A 21211-nucleotide genomic window follows, 5' to 3' on the forward strand; every position below is an offset into this window, starting at 1 on the left:
TTTCATTCCATTTCAGTTTCGTCGTTGCTGCTGCTCGTCGTAGTCGTAGTCGTCGTCGAAGTCGTCTCGTCGTTGGGTACACATGTATAAGCATGCGCTGCCATCGTTGTTGCTGGTGCTGTGGCTGTGGCTGTTGTTGTCGTTGCTTATGCGGTTGGCTGCTGGTGCTGCTCTTATGTGCCGTTGGAGCAAAACAAACGCTTGAGCAGCTGACTGACTGACTGACTGGCCGACAAACTGATGGCTTGATTGTTTGCTGACTCGAGTTTGAATTGGAGATGGCGATGATAATGCAGGGGGTTTGGGTTTGTTTGCTGGATGGCTGGGCAGTTTGGCTGACTGGCTCTCTGGATGCTGCTGCAATGGGGAGGAAATTCCTTAAAGCTTTAATTTTGCCATTTCAGTCTGGTTTGTTTCGATTGGTTTTTTGTTAGAAGAACATTTTTTGCAACTTTGTGTATAAAGCTAAACACCGCAGTGCCACCATCAATTCACTATGCATGGGGAAGAAAAGCAATGACGACTGTTTGGCTGCAAACACAACACACAGCGTTGAACGGCAGCACAACATTTAGCAACCAATAACCAGACAACAACCGCCAACCATTCCAAAACATTGTTGATGGTTTGTTGTTGGCTTCTCTCGCAGGGAACGGCGGCAACAACTACAACAACAGCGAAGAGCACCAGCAATAATGCTTAGGCTCACCCATACACCGCTACTGCCTGTACTCTTTTTCTCTTTCACATACAAATTCACTCTTGGCGCTCTGCCTCTCCAAATCTGCTGTTCTCTTGAATCCCCAACGCAGTGGGGTGTGAATTCATTTGGGCCCAACACTCTCACTTATGATGCAGCAGCAATGTGCAATGTGTTGAGTATGGGACTGACTAAATACATAGCCATATCGGTATCTCTTCTTGGCCCCCGAAGTGTGAGTGAGTGTATGTCCGAGTTGTGTTTTGTTCCGTCTCGTACGTCCTTCGCCACCGCCACCGCCACCACCGCATCTCGTGCGCATTTTGCATTCATGTCTTGTGCTGGTAGAAAAACAAAACAAAACAACAAACAAAAGCAAAGTCAAAGCAAATTGTGTGCGCCTTCATCGTTTGTTGCGTTGTGTTGCCTTTTGCTCTTCTGCTCTCCACTGTTCGTTCGTTCTGTGTGTGGCAAAAGTAAAATACGGACGGGAAACACATCAACCATGCCAAACAGCAGCAACGTTGCGTCAAATACTTGCTGCCCGAACATGACACACAAGCCAACCAAAACACTTGGAGACCGACATCACATCAACATCAACATCGACGACGACCCAGACCCACTGTACCACTGTGTAATTCTGGTACACAATATTTCCTTTCCTTGCTCTGTGCTCGGGTGTGTGGGAATGTGTGTGACCGGTTGGATGGTTGGTTGGCTGCTCGTTCGTTCATTCGTTTGTTAGCGGTTTGGCATATTTCTTTGCAATGGGGTTACCCTAGTTTGGGTATTATGTTGCACAGATATAAGTTGGTAGGGAGCAAAGGAAATGGGAAACATTTTTTTGTTGCAAAAAGTGGCCAAATGGGCATGTTCTATTGCAAACAGTCAAGAATTTTTAGAATCCTTGGAGAAATACAGGATACAGGAGGTAAATGTTTTGCATTGTAAGTCCAGAAGGTTTACATCTCGAAATCGTATGGGACAATTCTTTATCGTAAAAAAATTATGGTTTTTTTTCCTTCATTTTTGACCCATCACCGAAGGATGGGGGTATATTCATTTTGTCATTCCATTTGCAACACATCGAAATATCCATTTCCAACCCTATAAAGTGTTTATATATTTTTGATCAGCGTAAAAATATAAGACGATCTAGCCATATCCGTCCGTCTGTCCGTCTGTATGTTGAAATTACGATACAGTATTTATAAATGAAGATATTGAGCTGAAACTTTGCACAGATTCTTTTTTTTGCCCATAAGCAGGTAAAGTTCAAAAATGGGCTATATCGGACTATATCTTGATATGGCCACCATATAGACCGATCCTCCGATTTAGGGTCTTAGGCCCATAAAAGCCACATTTATTATCCGATTTTGCTAAAATATTAAGTTAAGCTTCTCGACATACCTGCAATATGGCACAGTTCGGTCCAGATTTGGATATAGCTGCCATATAGACCGATCTCTCGATATAAGGTTTTGGGTCCATAAAAGGCGCATTTATTTTCCGATGTTGCCGAAATTTGGGACAGTGAGTTGCGTTATGCCCCTTAATATATTTTTGCAATTTGGCCCAGATCGGTCCAGATTTTGATATAGGTGCCATATAGACCGATCTCTCGAATAAAGGTTTTAGGCCCATAAAAGGCGCATTTATTGTCCGATGTCGCCAAAATTTGGGACAGTGAGTTGTGTTTAGCCCTTCGACATATTTTCTCAATTTGGCCCAGATCGGTTCAGATTTGAATATAGCTGCCATATAGACCGATCGCTCGATTTAGGGTTTTGGGCCCATAAAAGGCAAATTTATTGTCCGATTTCGCCGAAATTCGGGACAGTGAGTTGTGTTAAGCCCCTCAATATACTTCTGCAATATGGCACAGATCGGTCCATATTTGGATATAGCTGCCATATAGACCGATCTCTTGATTTAAGGTTTTGGGCCCATAAAAGGCGCATTTATTGTCCGATGTCGCCGAAATTTGGGACAGTGAGTTGTGTTAGGCCCTTCGACATCCTTTCTAAATTTGGCCTAGATCGGTTTAGATTTGGATACAGCTGGCATATAGACCGATCTCTTGATTTAAGATTTTGGGCCCCTTAAAGCCATATTTATAATCCGATTTTGCTGAAATTTGGGATAGTGAGATGTGTTAGGCTTCTTGACATCTTTCTGCAATTTGGCCCAGATCTGTTCAGATTTGGATATAGCTGCCATATAGACCGATCTCTCGATTTAGAGTCTTAAAAGGCCCGGGACTTCGAGTTGTGTTAGGCTCCTCGACATTTTTCTGCAACTTTGCCCAAATCGGTAAAGATTTGGATATACCTGGCATTTATGAAATTAAATTTGACACAGTGACTTATGTTAGGCTTTTCGGCATCCGTTTCGTATATGGTTCAGATAGGTTTATTTTTAGATATAGCTACTAAAAAGACCAATATTTTGTTATACATAATTGAACAATGATTCTTAGTTATTAGTATTTGGTCCAAATCGGAACATATTTGGATATAGCGGTTATGGGCATAGGGTATGTATTTTTCACCGACTTTTGACGGTTTTACATATATATTCGAGGTGTCGGGTATCCAAAGTTCGGCCCGGCCGCCTGGTTAAGGTCAATAGGCTCTAGTTCCTAGGTACCAAAATGGAGCTCGCTATTAAGATCTACAGGTAATATATAAATCAATAGTTAAGTCGCGCCTACTTGCATATTTAACTAAGGTACAACATTGCCTTTCCCCAAAGCCTATTTTCCTACCTTCGATGACATTTTGACCTTGACATAAAGATTTGTGTCTTTAAAAAACAAGGCACAAAGTTAAGGATCTATTAAACTACCATTGAAGGATTTTATAGACTTTCACCAAAGGAAATGTTTCCTTAAAGAGTTTGTCTAGCCCATGAATGTGAAGCATTTGCCTTGTCCATATCGGGTTATTTGGGGACGAAGGTTTTTCATTTTGGGAACAATGTGTTCCTCCGATCGGGGCGTTCTCTGGAAGATCTCCTCAAATACGTAAGCAAGACAAAATAATGGGCATATGGTTTGCTCTCCCCTCTCGCTAAGCTCCGAGTGAAGTTATTTTTATGATGGGCTACCTATTCAGCCAAACCCAAGGTAGAACAATATAACATTATAGTTTAGATAGAGCTTTCAGCTGTAGCTGAAACTTTATAGTCTTAAACCACTCCTTAAAACATAAGAAATTAAATTTACAAAATTTATTAAAGTAGCCAGAATTGTCTGTCTCAATATTTACATTGGCTCATACCGCATTTCATTCTAGGCCTTCAGGCACGTAGTCAGACCCCTCTGAATGTACTGAGATCGCTTCCTGCCTCCATCAAAGCAACAACAAAAACAATAGCCACAATAAAACACCTCTCTGACATTAACAAGCTGTGTATAGAGCAAAATGAAATGGAAAACTCACAAAAGTAGAACATGCAGTCAGTCTATTTTCATCTCCTTTCCTTAATTTTACAATGTTACAAGCCAACAACATGGGCAACAGAGCCACTACACAAACAACAACAAGAAAAACACATTGAAAAGACAGACAGCAGCAAAGGCAGCAACATCTGCTTTTGAATAAAAGAAAAACATCAAAAAAAGAGAGACAGCGAGAGAAGAGAGCGAGAGCGAGAGCAATAGCAATGTGAAAAATCTCACAGCAGCATTTTCCGTAACAATGACGATAAAGACCCGAGAGAGTATTCACGGACACAAATCATCACTCACATGCACATTTTTGCAAAGGTTATGAGAATGAATATGCCCATGTGTTGTGTGTGTGTGTGAGTGTGTGTGTGTGCAACTCACACAACTAAATATTCATCATTCACTTGGATGTATGTGAATGCTGCAGAGGGTTAGGCGAGGATTTAATAGGGACAGTGCGCCAGGCCAGAAGAGGGAAGGCCGACAGTCGTAATTTTCAAAGTCTTGTTGTTTTTGTTGTTATCATTGTTGTTGCATGTAGCCACAAATTTTCACTTTCCGTTTGAATTGCAAAAATACGCACACACACACACACAATGCCTGCATACCAACCAGTTTGCCCCACCATATGGTCGCAATGATGGCTGATGGATCTTGAGGATGGATGGCTTCGAGTGTGTGTGTGAGTGTGTGCGTGTGTGCCGATTATGGTTGAACATGTTCGCCTGTGTCTTTTATTGGGGAATTGGATTCTACTTTGATGGAGGCACAAGATATGCATAGACCCACCGAATGATGATGTCTGCTGCTGTCTGTGGCATAGAAAAAACAGAACGCGCAGCAAACAAATCTGTGGCAGGGGGATCTCTGGGAAATCTTCTGAGGTAATTTGAGCGTCTGCAATGCGAATGTGGCTTAATAAGAAAAGACTTTTGGCTGTTTTATATTTTTTGGCTCCAAGCGAGTGATGGCAAAGGAGATCTGCTATGCGAATACACAAGAAAATAAAACAGACTTCCTTTTCACTGGGAAAGTGGCATGAGTTTTGGGGGAAACTTTCAGAAAAGGCAGCAGCAGCGGCTCAAAATAAAAAAAGACGATTTTACAAAGTTAAAAAGTAACAAAAGACCAGCATGTGCTGGGGGTTACATTTGTTACTGAGATTGCTGCCGAAGATGTAAGATACTCTAAGCTACTCACCAGTTGGTATACAGTCAGGCAGATAGACAGACAGTCAAAGAGACAACCTATTGAGGTGCATTTGCTCCTATTCACTAGCTGTCTGTTTTTGCTTTCCGGCCACCTGCAAAGAGAAGGGAATCAGACAGCCCTCGCACTTAACATAGGTGAACTTGGCCGAAGAGGCAAAGAAACCCATTTGAGACAAAATAAACATTGAAGACAGACATGGAGGAATGAGCGTCCTGTAGCCTTGTCTTGATTGTTAACCTCACCAAAATATTTGGCTGCTGCAAGCCGCCGTCTCCTCCCACATAGATAGTATCAGGTATGCTGTACAGCACCAACACCCTCTTATCTATGTTTATTGGCATAAACCTGCTGTATTTGGGATGTGTTGTATGTAGGTCTGGTTATTACTTTTGCGGCTTGGTGTTGTTGCTCTTTGATACACAGTGGTATCATATGCCCTTTCCATAACAAGTGTTTGAGTCAATTTTCCTCAACTCCTCATACAAATTGTCATGTAAAACTGCAACTGGTGAGACGTTTTAGGAAACTTTTATAGAAATAATTTTTTGTTGAAAAATAGCAAATGTAAAATTTCCACAAGTATCCCATTAAGGTACTACAGGCCACTTCAGGATTCGAACCTAGGCTTTCAATGTGATGGGCGTACATTTTAACTTTTCGACCCAAATTTGGATATCAAACTAGGGAATGTATAACGTTTTACATCAGCGTAAGGTACATGTGCTAGTGTGCGTAATATTTCAAGTCCATGGGCTTATGTTCTTTGGCTCGTATACAAATATGTGCAATAGTGTGTGTGTGTATTTGCGCGCCACTGTTTTACATCATTGGTATACAGTTTCTCCAAATATTATCCTATGTGGATTATTCAGCATGAGCGTTATTTTGGTTGTCCAAAATAACTCTCTGTAACAAATTTCAGCGAAATCGTGTAAGAAATATGCCTTTTATAGGCTATGTGCCTTAAGCCGTAAGATATAACTTCCGTGTAAGCTGTATCTAAATACATATAATTCGATCTGGAACATATTTCGCACGGATATTCAGGAGACTCACTGCAATTCACTTTTCCATTATCAGCGAAATTGGGATATAGTAACTCATTTTATGGGCTGATCGAAAGATCAGTGTGAGATACAAAAGTTTATAGCAGCAACGGAGGCCACAGTGTCGCAGAGGTTGGAATGTCTGCATATGACGCCGAACGCCTGGGTTCAAATTCCGGCGTGAACATTAGAAACATTTTCAGCCATGTTAAAACCTCTCTACCAAGTGGTGTTGCTATATGGTGCGCCGTTCGAAATCGGCATGAAAAAGGAGGGCTCTTATCGTTGAGCTTAAACATTAATGGGACTGCACTCATTGATATGAGAGAAGCGTTCCCTGTTCCTTAATGGAATGTTTATGGGAATTTTAATAAATTTAGTAGTATAACAGCTACAGCTCTGCCCGCCTGTTGTAATCACTCTAGAGCTTTCAAAAATTGATATATTGAGCTGAAGTTTGGCACAGATACGTCTTTTTTATTCACGCTGGTTAAGTTCTTGAACGGGCCAAATCCAAACTTAATGCCTTTTTACTTGTTTAGATTGCCACTACGGCGTGCATATCGTTGAATTCTAGCCTTCACTCGTCAAACCATTTCAGATAATGATGCAGTGTTTTTTGACCACCACCATGGCGTTTGGCAACGCTTCAGGTATCATTACAACGATTTACCGCTATTATTATAACGAACAATATACAATCATGTTGTTCACTTTAAGGTGTTTGAGTTCGCCAACAATGACCGTTTGTGTTTTTCCTGCCCAATATAGCTAAAATCTCACTATAACGCTTTTGCTCCATCGCGAATAGCTTTCATTTTATCTAAACTTGGAATCGGCTGCTTTTGATGGCTTGTAAATGGACCTATTTTAATGGAGAAACATTTTGTAGCATGAACAGCGGATATTGAAATTGGCTTGGTCACGTTGGGAGAATAGAAGAAGCAGCAGGCAGAATGTCATTAAGAAAGCGGAAGCTTTGATGGAAAGTTTAAGTAAAATAATACATTTCCAAACTTTTTTTATCCCTTCACCATATGATGGGGATATACTAATTTCGTCATTCCGTTTGTAACACCTCGAAATATTCGTCTACGACACCATAAAGTATATATTTTCCAGATTGTCATGATATTTGAAGTCGATGTGGTCATGTCAGTTCGTACGTTCATTTGTCTAATGAACGCTAACTTTCCAAGCAGTAAAGCTAGGGGCCTGAAATTTTGTATAAGTACATCTAATTAATGTAGGTCGGTTGGGATTGTTAATGGACCAAATCGGTCAACGTTTAGATATAGCTCCCATATAAACCGATCTCCCGAATATACTTTTAGAGGACGCAATTCTTATCTGATTTGGCTGAAATTTTGCACGATGACTTTTCCTATGACCTCCAACAAGGTATGGTTCTCCAGTTTAATCTCCTGTCAATATGTTAACCTAAGAATTTACTGACATAGATTGTGGAATTTGAATATAATTTAAACTAACGGCTGGACAATCGCCTTTTCTCAACGTATGGGTTAAGTGTGCTAATTTCCCCTCATTCACTTTAATATTCCAGTTTTCCAACCATTCTTCAATATCATTAAATTGTTCCTATACTGCAATAGATGCTCTATTGGCACTTCTCGCTAAGACCACCGTGTCATCGGCATAGGTTGCTATAGCTACGGACGAGACCCTATACACTACACTGTGGAAGTCCAGAATTCGATCCGATCAATCTTTGGATCATTATCTTATATATAAAATTCGATTTGTGTTTGCTTGTTTGTCGGTTTGTTTGTTTGTTCCGTATAGACTCAAACTCGGCTGAACCGATTACCTTGATATTTTCACAGATTGTGCAGGTTGGTCTAGAAGGAACCATAGGCTTTATAATTTTTTGATATCAGGAGGGGGCGGACCCTCCCCCTAACCCCAAAAGTACTATCCGAAAATAAAAGTGGACCTATCGGGACAATATGGGATTCAAATGAAAGGTATTCAAGAGTAGAGTACGAATTTCATAATAAAAGCTGTGTCCAAGTGCCTGGGGGCCACCCCAGCCCCAAAACCCCTTAAAATAGGTTTATTTGACGATCATGACAATATGGGACTTAAATGAAAGGTATTCGGGAGTAGATTACGAATATGGTCAGGAAGTTGGAATAGGCTTTATACTTTATTGATAATGGAAGGGGTACCCTCCACCGTTACCCCAAAAACACCATCCAAAATTAAAAGTGGACCGATAAGGACAATATGGGTATCAAATGAAAAGTATGCGGGTGTAGATAACGAATCTGGCATACAAATTCATGTGGATGTATAGGTTCTCACCCCACCCCCCAAAAACGCCCACAATGGCACATTAGTCAATCACGGATATAGGCGACTCGGTTTGTTTGTGCTGTATAGACAGAAAAACGGCAGAACCGATTTTCTCGAAATGTTTGCATATTGTGTAGGTTGGTCTGGAAAAAAACATAGGCTATATAATTTTTTGGTATCGGAGGGGGGACGGACCCTCCCCCTTATGCCAAAAACACAAACCAAAATCTAAAGTGGAATTCAATGATAAGGGACCTTTTTTTTTAAAGCCGAGGCCGAACGGCGTCCGGCAGTGAGACACCTCTTTGGGGAACATTTTTTAAATGACCATGCATGGCATTGTGCCTCGCAAATTAAGAGGGGATGAACCCCGTTTTGTCCGATTTTAACGCGTTCAGCGTCATAGGCTGCAATGGCACGAATTCGATATCCGCATTCAGGGCGAAGTGCCACCACCTTAAAAAGATATTAGAGAAGGCGCAGCGAATCGGGCCCGGTTCGGCTAGTTACTTATATTGTAGACTAATCGGTCTATATGATGATATTTGATACTCAGGTTTGTTTGGTTTCACAATCATTATTACTTCTCTACATGAAAAACACATAGAACAAATAAAAGCGTGCTAAGTTTGGCCGGGCGGAATCTTATATGCCCTCCACCATAGATCGCATTTGTCGAGTTCTTTTCCAGGTATCTCTTTTTAGGCCAACAAAGGACAAAAGAAAAGAATGGCTATAATATTGGAGTTATAACAAATTATGGTCTGATTCTGACTCTAATTGAATTGAATGTTGGAGACCATAGTAGAAGTCTTTGTGTAAAATTTCAGCCAATTCAAGTATGAATTGTGCCCTTTAGGGGCTCAAAAACTAAAATAGAGAGATTGGTTTATATGGGAGCTGTATCAGGCTACAGACCAATGCGAACCATATTTTACTCGTATGTTGAAGGTAATGGGAGAAGTCGATACACAAACTTTTAGCCAAATTACGCCCTCTGGAGGCTCAAGAAGTCAAGATCCCAGATCGGTTTAAGTGGCAGCTACATCAGGTTCTCGATCGATTTGAACAATATTTGACACAATTGTTCGAAGTCATAGCAAAACACGCCATGCGAAATTTCGGCCAAATCGGATAAGAATTGCGCCCTCTAGTGGCTCAAGAAGTCATGATTCAAGATCGGTTTGTATGGCAGCTATATCAGGTTATAAACCGATTTGAACCATACTTAGCCCAGTAGTTGGAGGTCATAACGAAAAAAGTTGTACATAATTTTAGCCAAATCGGATAGGAATTGAGCCCTATAGACGCTCAAGAAGTTTAGACTCCAGATAGGTTTATATGACAGCCATATCAGGTTATGAACCGATTTGAACCATACTTAGTCCAGTAGTTGGAAATCATAACTAAACACGTTGTACATAATTTGAGCTAAATCGGATAGGATTTGAGCCCTCTAGAGGCTCAAAAAGTCAAGATCCAAGATGTAGTTATATGGCAGCTGTATCAAAACATGGACCGATATAGCCCATTTACAATCTCAACCGAACCACACTAGTAAGAAGTTTTTGTGCAAAATTTCAAGCGGCTAGCTTTGCTCCTTCGAAAGTTAGCGTGCTTCAACAGACAGACGCACGGACGGAGAGACGGACATGGCTAAATCGACTTAAAATGTCTTGAAGATCAGGAATATATAAAGGGGAGGGTCCGTCCCCCTTCCGATACCGACAAATTATATAGCCTATATTTCCTTCCAGACCAACCTACACCCGTTAAAATAGATTTATTTGACGATCATAACAATTTGGGACTCAAATGAAAGGTATTCGGGTGAATAAAACGAGTTTAATCCCGGAGTACTTTTTTGATACTCATTTATTTCTTCAAAATCTCATCCTTATATAAATTATTTTTAATGAATGGATTAAACTTTATTCATTGAGTATGAGTTAAAAACTGAGCTTACAATAATGCTGTTACTTAAAACTAAGCCACCACATTATGTTGCGCCGCTGTCGCTCTGCCAACGTTGCCATTGCATTTCTTGCTGACACAGTGGCCCGTGTAGAATATTGGGCTATTAACCTGTAGTGGGGTGTTGAATAGGCGGCTCGTGTTACTTGTGGGAATACGGGAGCATGAAGGTTTCCCATGAATGGTTGTAAGTAGTTGGTTTGGGTGCAACCAAATGAATAAGGTGTCTAGAATAAGGTGTCCAATGCGCTGACTTAGCAGCTCGTGTGGGGTTTTTGGTTGCCTTGGTGCAGCTAAACTGAGGGAATACGGGAACACGAGGGTTCCTCATGAAAATAAACAAAAAATGGAAAGTATCTTATCTATTCGTTCTCAAGGCTAAAACATTTCCATGACACACATCAACTAATATCCCATGTTTAGAAATCTAAACATTCTGCGGGCGGCCAAAACTAATTATGAAATAGCTCTACTTATAAACTGTAAAAATTCAGCAAAATGGACTGTAATTCAAATATATATGTTAAAATCTAAACATCCCGAGGACGAACAACAACTATGTTACTTTCTCTTGTTAAATACTTATAGATTACATAACTTAAAAATAATATTATTAAGATTAGTGAAATATGACCACTGATGTGATGCCATGATAGCTCCTTAAGGTGGATCGGATTCGCCTTCATCATTTTAATTTCTTCCTCCAATCCTTGAATCGTTGACGAATGATCGATTTTATTGTAGTTTAGCTCGTCCACCATCGCTATGTCCTTCACCTCTCTCAAGATATATGATGTGGAATTATAGGACATCTCAGTTTTTGCTTCTTGTGACGCAGTTAATACGGTTCGTCCAATCCTAGCAGTACACCCAGGCTGGAGAGTGATGATACCTAGGCCTGGTAATTCAAATACTCCTTTAGTGCGCTCAGCACATAGAATATGGGCCGAAACTTGATCTTTAGTTTTAAACAACCATGACCCTCTTGTCTTCAGCTCAATCCAAAAATTCCTGTTCTGAGTCTTCAAAAACTGGCAGCCATATTTACTTGTTGGCTTAAGCGCTGCTAGCTCACATGAATGATCGTTGGCGTCTTCCCAGGCCCAGTTGCCTCTGCAAAGAAATTCATCTTCACCAGTTAGCTGACATTGGTTCATCAATGACTGCGACAGTAGATGATAAGCATCCATTTCATAGTTGTAGGCCAGGAACTGCTGTCTTAAAGCTGCTACCATTGCGGTTCCGTTTCTCACCATCGGCAGTGGTACGACGCGGAATATTTCTGCTGATGATTTTTCTACCAAGGGAATCTGCACGTCAATCACTAATTTTTCTTCCACCAGCAGACCATGCGCCGTCATCACCTTGTATATTGCCTGCAACACATTGTCCTTCTCACCAGGCAACCTTAGTCCTTTAGGTAGCTGATCCTTTATTTTCATCACCTCTGCCTGCAACTGGTTTGGCCGTACTAAATTTGGATTTACTTTTCCATGGTTGATGTCAATTAATAAGCCAATTACCCTGGCTTGAATATGTTCCACTTCAGTAAACAAGCTGCTAAGTTGATCGGCTACCGCGAAGAAGTCCATCGCCTTTTTGAAGAGGGAATAGTCAGTGTTCAGCATCTGACTTATGTTTTGCACCTTCTCATTCAGCTCTTTAAACTGTCCATTTATTTCATCCGTGGTCTTTTTCAGCACATTAAGCGTTGCTTCCACCACAGACGTTTGCTTCTCAGCCAAATATTTCAAGTTGTGCTGATTTTCAAGTACATTTTTCATATTTGCTTCCATACTCTCTCTGTCGTCCGCATCCATTACTCCGAAAAGAATGTGGAAAAGAGACCCAACAAACTCTAAAGGAGCCCTTTTATTTCGTTGACGTTTTTTGTGTGAGAGTAACAAGTGGTTCTCATCTATAGTGTTCAGTCTGTTCGTCATAATATCCATCTGCGTGTCGCACTGCTGCTCGAACGATCTCAGCCGAACACATAATGATTTACACGCTTCTAGACCCTTATCCAGATGATTCACCGTGATAAAATACCCGTGCAGATCGAAATATGTCATAAGGTTCCATGACGATGTTACTCGGTTGATTCTGCCAATTTTATCCATATAAATGATTGTGTCATTTCCCAATTCTTTTATCGCACCGCCGGTAATTGAGGTTGACATCGATTGAACACTTGCCATCATTGCCATGATCATCCATAACATCATTGCTACGTTTATTTTTCTTTTTTGAGGTAATTTGCAAATATATGTCTGCGACACTTCAATGTCGGCTTCCTTTTCACCACCATTAGCGAATATCTCCAGCGGGCATAACTTGTGTATGGGCCGTTTTAACAACCCCTTTTGTTTAGCGACCTTTACTGTAGCGACTCGAACCTTTCCATCTTTGCCTTTATGTACTTCCGCAATACTTCCCAAAGGCCACCTTCCAGGAGCAGTATTTTCATCCCTCACTATCACCATCTGTCCAACCTTGATATTTGGTACTGGAGTTTTCCATTTTACTCTCTGCTGAAGACTACTCAGATAGTCATTGCGCCACTGTTTCCAGAAATCATCCCGCATTCTTTGAATTATTTTCCACCTGTCTAAAGATCCCAGTTTATTCTCCACGCCTCTTTCTGGAATACTTAGCAATGGTCTTCCGACTACAAAGTGTCCTGGCGTTAAAATCTCGCAGTTGTCCTCACTGAGTGGACACAAGGGACGAGAGTTGAGAACAGCTTCTATCTGCGACAAAAACGTTGCCATTTCCTCATACGTTAATTTCGTTTCACCAACAACCCGTCTCAAATGGTGCTTCACAGACTTCACGGCAGCCTCCCACAATCCTCCGAAGTGAGGAGCTCCGGGCGGAATAAAGTGCCACTGTATTCGCTCAGATGCTAATATATGAGCCACGTCTGAATTTTGCTGCACCGCTTTGACGAACTCTTTATCCAGATGTCTTGCCGCTCCCACGAAATTAGTGCCATTGTCCGAATATATATGGCTACTTTTTCCTCTTCTACTGAAGAATCGCCGTAGCGCAGCCAAAAACGCTTCTGTTGTTAGATCGCTGACTGCCTCCAAATGTAATGCTTTGGTTGCCATACAAACAAATACAGCTATGTATCCTTTGTAAGCTCGCTGTCCTCTTCCTTTAGACACCTTCATTTGAATAGGACCTGCATAATCAATTCCTGTGTGATCAAATGGATGAGACACACAAACTCTGCTTTCTGGTAGGTTACCCATTAATTGAGCCGCAGTTTCTCGCCTATAACGCAAACATTTGACGCATGACCGAACTGCTCTCTTGATGGCATTTTTGGCACCAATCACCCAATATCTGCTGCGTAGTTCATTTTCCATGAGTTTCGCACCTCCATGTAGCGTTTCTGAATGGGATGTCATCATGAGGAAATTGCCCGACTTAGCAGAAATCCGAATACCGCGTTGGTTGTCTACCTCATCACTAATGGAAATAGAACTGCATGGTTTTGCTGATGCTTCGGAAAAGGCGTACGCAGCTGTCATATACATCCGGGCCGCAAACAAAGTTACGTTGGTAGCAGCAAAATCTAAGGTAAACCCAGTGAAAAATAGGAAAACACTGCCAAAACTTGAATTGTGTGCAGCGCAATTCAACTGAGGGAATACGGGAACACGAGGGTTCCTCATGAAAATAAACAAAAAATGGAAAGTATCTTATCTATTCGTTCTCAAGGCTAAAACATTTCCATGACACACATCAACTAATATCCCATGTTTAGAAATCTAAACATCGGGAGTAGATTACGAATATGGTAAGGAAGTAGGAATAGGCTTTATAATTTATTGATAACAGAAGGGGGCGGACCCTCCACCGTTACCCCAAAAACACCACCCAAAATCAAAAGAGGGCCGATCTCGACAATATGGGTATCAAATGAAAGGTATTGGAGAGTAGAATACGAATATGGTATTAAAACTTGAGTCTAAGTTGCCATCGGGCCGCCCCAACCCCAAAACTCCCCCCCAACAGACATAGTGGACATTTCAATATGGGGCTCAAATGAAAGGTATTAGGGAGTAGATTTCGAATCTAACATACAAAATCAGAACGAAGTATAGCGGGTCACGCCACCCCTTAAAAACGGCATTAGACCCATAATGACGATACGATACTTGGCTGAACCGATTTTCTCAAAGTCTTCATAGATTGTGTACGTTTGTCTGGAAGCAATCATAGGCTATATCATTTTTAGATATTGGGTGGAGGCGAACCCTCCCCAATATCCTAAAAACGCCAGCCATATCGGAAAATGGTCCGATGGACACAATAAGGGTATCAAATGAAAGGTATTCGAGACCAGAACACAAATATGATATTAAAATTTGGGTTTAAGTACCCAGCGGGCGAAAATTTCGAGAAAATTTGTTCTGCCGTTTTTCTGTCTATACGGAACAAACAAACCGAGTCCCATATATCCGTGAATATATATACTTTATGGAGGGTATAAAAATATGACAATCGTAAAGATGAGTTAAAAGCACTGTAAGAAACTCCAAACTTGATGGAAAAAATTAAGTGTTTGAAGAAATTCTCAACATAGGGCCTTGGAATCAAAGATTTCGTATTGGCCAACCAACTACAAACACATTTTGGGTATCCTTTTCTAAATGTAGCAGGGTTTCAGATTTTTGCCATATGTCAAAGAATGTTTTCATGTATAGATTGCCTACTTGCTTTGTATATTCTCTGTGGTTTGAGGAATTTAAATATCTGTATACATAATCAGAACATTTATCCATTTCGCACACCTTCTCTTGTAATGTAGTCAAGTGAAGATTTCTAAGATGGCAAAAGGAACCTAAGCAACGGCACAGAATTCCTTTAGCGAATCTTAATCACCATACCACTGTAGCTTGTTTTGGTCGGTGTCGATGAACAGACGACACCTTTTTATCCCGTTCCAGTATTTCCTTTTGCTTCTTCTTTTTCTTTAAGTGCGACACCAAAGAGCAGGGGGAGTGCAGCAGCCAGTAAACGGTTGAAGGTTGTCTTTTTTGTTATTTTCGGGAATGCAGGGAGGTGAGCCGATTGCTGTATTACTTTATATACGAAAAACAGTTTTTGTTGGCATTTAATTTTTTCGCGGGGGGGGGGGTTGCTGATTTCTAGCTTTTATACTTATGTGTGTATGTTTTACGTATATATATTCGTATATACCCATATACATGTAGATGGCTGGTATGTATGTACATACACATGTACATGTATATTAAGAAAATTAAGTGAATCATGAAACGAGACAACATTCAGTGAATGACCTGAAAACGATCTAACACGCGCCGTTCCCACATCTTTCCCTGCAGTTCTCACACTACTTGGCACTACCACAGTGGCAGTGGTGGCACTTCTGCCACTCTGGCCAAAAGGGGAATTTGCAATGAACGTACCAAGGAAGGAATCTAAAAACAACTCCCCAAACTGCTGTGCTCCTCGCTGCTTAATTGGGGGATGTGTGAGGTTGGCGCCTGTGCTGGTTGAGCTGGGGCTTCTGACGGACACTGTCTGCGTTGATGTTGGTGATATCAATGCCCGTGTTGGTGCCGATGAGAATGATGACGATGGTGTTGTAGTTGCATTTTTTATTCACACACATTTCAATTTGTTTCGATTCGATTTGTTTGTCTTGTATTTTGGATGAGAAATTGCGTTTTATTTATTTTTGTTTTAGGAAGCTTAGCTTCTTTAAATTATCAAACGCAAAATCAGAAAAAATGTTGACTCAATAGAATACCCCCCTATACAGTTTAATATACAAAATCCAAACGTGTCTTATTATGATTATTCCCCCTTCCCCCCCCCCCCCCAAAAAAAAAAAAAAAACAAATGCAGAAACAGGAATTAAATAAGTAAGGACGGGCTAAAGTCGGTCATAGCCGACATTTTGACATCCTATGACACACAAATTTCCTACAACTTGTGGGAGTCATACATATACCCCCATCGAAGAATGGGGGTATATTCATTTTGCCATTCCGTTTGCAACAGATCGAAATATGCGTAAAAATCTAAGAAGATCTAGCCATGTCTGTCCGTCCGTCCGTCTGCCTGTCGAAAGCACGCTAACTTTCGAAGCAGTAAAGCTAGCCGCTTGACATTTTGCACAAATACTTCCTATTAGTGTAGGTCAGTTGAGATTGTAAATGGGCTGTATCGGTCTACGTTTTAATATAGCTGTCATATAAACCTTGACTTCTTGAGCCACTAGAGGACGAAATTATCATCCGATTTGGCAGAAATTTGTCATGAGGTGTTTTGTTATGACTTCCAACAACTGTGCTAAGAATGGTACAAATCGGCCCATAACCTGATATAGCTGCTATATAAACCGATATGGGATCTTGACTTCTTGAGCCGCTAGAGGGCACAATTATTATCCGATTTAGCTGAAATTTTGCACGAGGTGTTTTATTATGAATTCCAATAACTGTGATAAAAATAGTTCAAATCAGTTCATAACCTGATATAGCTGCCAAATAAACCGAACAGGGTCTTGACTTCTTGAGCCACTAGAGGACGCAATTATTATCCGATTTGGCTGAAATTTTGCACGATATGTTTTGTTATGACTTCCAATGACTGTGCTAAGAATAGTTCAAATCGGTCCATAACCTGATATAGCTGCCATATAAACCGATCTGGGGTCTTGACTTTTTGAGCCACTAGAGGGTGTAATTATTATCCGATTTGGTTGAAATTTAGCATGAGGTGTTTTGTTATGACTTCCAACAACTGTGCTACGAATAGTTCAAATCGGTCCATAACCTGATATAGCTGTTATATAAACCGATCTGGGGTCTTGATTTTTTGAGCCACTAGAGGATGCAATTATTATCCGATTTGGCTGAAATTTTGCATGAGGTGTTTTGTTATGACTTCCATCAACTGTGCTAAGAATAGTTCAAATCGGTCCATAACCTGATATAGCTGCCATATAAACCGATATGGGATCTTGACTTCTTGAGCCGCTAGAGGGCACAATTATTATCCGATTTAGCTGAAATTTTGCATGAGGTGTTTGGTTATGACTTCCAACAACTGTGCTAAGAATAGTTCAAATCGATCCATAACCTGATATAGCTGCCATATAAACCGATCTGGGGTCTTGATTTTTTGAGCCACTAGAGGGCGCAATTATTATCCGATTTAGCTGAAATTTTGTACAACGGCTTCTCTCATGACTTTTAACATACGTGTCGAATATGGAATGAATCGGTTTATAGCCTAATACAGCTCCCCTATAATACGCTGACAAGGACTCTAAACGTGGAAATCGGGTAATACCTACATATATATGGGAGCTATATCTTAATCTTAGTCGATTTTTGTGAAATTCAATGGCAAAGCCGGGCATTATTAGGGAATCATTTGTGTTAAATTTCTTCACAAACCGGTTAACAAATGACCACATTATTACAATATTACTTCAAATCGGATAAACATATATATCGGAGCTATACTCCAATCTGAACCGATTTTGACCAAAATCGACCTGGGGCATTCTGGTGGTCGAAAAGGAAAGCGCTGTGCATAATTTTGAGAAGATCGCTTGATAAATGCGCTTGCAAAGGCTCTAAAAGTGAAAATAGGGCGATAGATATATATGACAGCTTTATTTAAATTTGAAACGATTTCTATCCAATTCACTAGTGATGTCAAGGGCCATAGGAGAAGCGCTTGTGCAAATCGAGATTCTTCCAATTTTATAGGGTTTCGTCTCTGGGTCAAATAAATTGCGTGTGCCAAATCTGAACATAATCGAATGGCAATTGGAACCTGTACTTTGTACATAACATGAACAGACAGATAGATGGACATAGCTAAATCGAATCAGAAAGTGATTCTCAATCGATCCGTATACTTTGCAATGGGTATATTACTCCTTCTGAGAATGCATCTAACAACTTCACTAAGTTCTAATACCCTATACCACAATTGTGGTGTAGGGTAAAAAAGCTGCACCCGGGAGTTTGACAGTGCTGAAGGGGTTCTTCCAAAAAAATTAAACAGAGATAAAATAGGTAATTCCTTCGAATTCATGGGGCAGTGTTTAGTGATAACAATTTTTGTTAATTGCTTAGAAACGACATACATAAGTTTGGTTTTGTTTGCTCACCAGGATGAAGTACACAATTTTCTCATGCAATGTGATGTTATTTTTTAATTTAATGACTGATATATCAGAGTGTTGCTATGTGAAGGGCCAAATTGAAAGGCGTGAAAACTAAGTTCTGTTTTTTGAAATTTAGTCATTGATTCGTTGTGGGGGCTGTACATAACAAACCCACTAAAGCACAAGGTCCCCTAGCAACATTTGTTCAGAACTTTGTTTGTCTTAGCAATAATAGCGACATGTAGGTTTTTTTTATACCCACCTCCGAAGGATGGGGGCATATTCATTTTGTCATTCCGTTTGCAACACACCGAAATATCCATTTCCGACCCTATAAAGTATATAAATTCTTGATCAGCGTAAGAATCTAAGACGATCTAGCCAGGTCCGTCCGTCTGTCTGTCTTTAAAAATAGAGATATTGAGCTGAAACTTTGCACACATTCTTTTTTTTGTCCATAAGCAGATTAAGTTCGAACATGGGCTATATCGCAGTATATATTTTGATATAAGCCCCGTATAGACCGATCCACCAATTTAGGGTCTGAGGTCCATAAAAGCCACATTTATTATCCGATTTTGCTAAAATTTCGGACAGTGAATTGTGTTAGGCATCGTTCTTCAATTTCGAGATATTGAGCTGAAACCTTGCACAGATTCTTTTTTTGTCCATAAGCAGGTTAAGTTCGAAGATGGGCTATATCGGACTATATCTTGATATAGCCCCCATATAGGCCGATCCGCCGATTCAGGGTCTTAGGTCCATAAAATCCACATTTATTAGCCGATCATATTGCTGAAATTTTGGTAAGTGATTTGTGCTGGGCCCTTCGACATCCTTCTTCAATATAGGCCAGATCGATGAAGATTTCGATATAGCTGCCATATAGACCGATCCGCTTAGGGTTTTAGGCCCATAAATACCGATTTTGCTGAAATTTGTGACAGAGAGTTGTGTTAGGCCCTTCGAGATCCTTCTTCAATTTGGCCCAGATTGGTCCTGATTTGGATATAAGGTATGCATTTTTCACCGGATTTTGACGAAAGGTGGTTACGATATATACCCGAGGTGGTGTTCAAAGTTCGTCCCGACCGAACTTAACACTTTTCTACTTGTTAAAGTCTCTTAATAGGGGAACAAAGGATAAAGGATAGCTATGACATTGGAGTAATATCAAGTACTATACATGATTTGAATATTGGAGATCATAGTCGAAGTCATTGTGCAAAATTTCAACCAAATCGAATAAGCATTGCGCCGTATAGTGCATAAAATCGAGATTATATGGGAGCTATATCAGGTTATGGACCATATTGGGCACGTATGTTTAAGTTCATAAAATAATTCGTTGTTCAAAATTTCCGGCAATTACAATAGAATTACACCCTCTAGAAGCTCAAGAGGTGTAATCGAGAGATCGGTGTATATGGCAGCCATATCATGTTATAAACCGATGTTGACCATACTTACCACCTTTGTTGAAAGTCATAACAAAACACTTTTAATCGAGAGATTGATCTATAAGACAGTTATATTCAAATCTGAGCCGAACTGAGCCAAATTGACGAAGAATGTCGAAGGGCCTAACACAACTCACTTTCCCAAATTTCGGCGACATCGGACAATAAATGCGCCTTTTATGGGTCCAAAACCTTATATCGAGAGATCGGTCTATATGGCAACTATATTCAAATCTGAACCGAACTGGGCCAAATTGACGAAGTATATCGAGGGGCCTAACGCAACTCACTGTCCCAAATTTCAGTGACACCGGACTATAAATGCGCCTTTTATGGGCCCAAAACCTTAACTCGAGAGATCGGTCTATATGGCAGCTATATCCAAATCTGGACCGATCTGTGCCATATTGCAGAAGGATGTTGAAGAACCTAACACAACTCACTCTCGCAAATTGTGGCAAAATCGAACAACAAATGCGCCTTTTATGGGCCTAAAACCTAAAATCGAGAGATCGGTCCATATGGCAGCTATATCCAAATCTGGACCGATCTGGACCAAATTAACGAAGAATGTCGAACACAACTCTCTGTCCCAAATATTGGCATAATCGGTCAATAAATGTGCCATTTATGGGCCTAAGACCCTAAATCGGCGGATCGGTCTATATGGCAGCTATATCCAAATCTGAACCGATCTGGGCCAAATTGATGAAGCATATAAGGTGGCATAACACAACTCACTTTCCCAAATTTCAGCAAAATCGTATAATAAATGTGACTTTTATGGGCCTAAGGTCCTTAATCGGCGGATCGGTCTATATGGGGGCTATATGAAGATATAGTCCGATTTAGCCCATCTTCGAACTTAACCTGCTTATG

At 40.5% G+C, this 21211-nt stretch overlaps 1 protein-coding gene across 1 annotated transcript in view; it reads right to left on the minus strand.

The window, feature by feature from the left end:
• Positions 1 to 21211, minus strand: part of LOC106090063 (ecdysone-induced protein 74EF) — a 230804-nt gene that overhangs the window by 74262 nt on the left and 135331 nt on the right. The window lies entirely within an intron of this gene.

This window comes from Stomoxys calcitrans, chromosome 1 (genome assembly GCF_963082655.1).
Source record: "Stomoxys calcitrans chromosome 1, idStoCalc2.1, whole genome shotgun sequence".
NCBI classification, from domain to species: Eukaryota; Metazoa; Arthropoda; class Insecta; order Diptera; family Muscidae; genus Stomoxys; species Stomoxys calcitrans.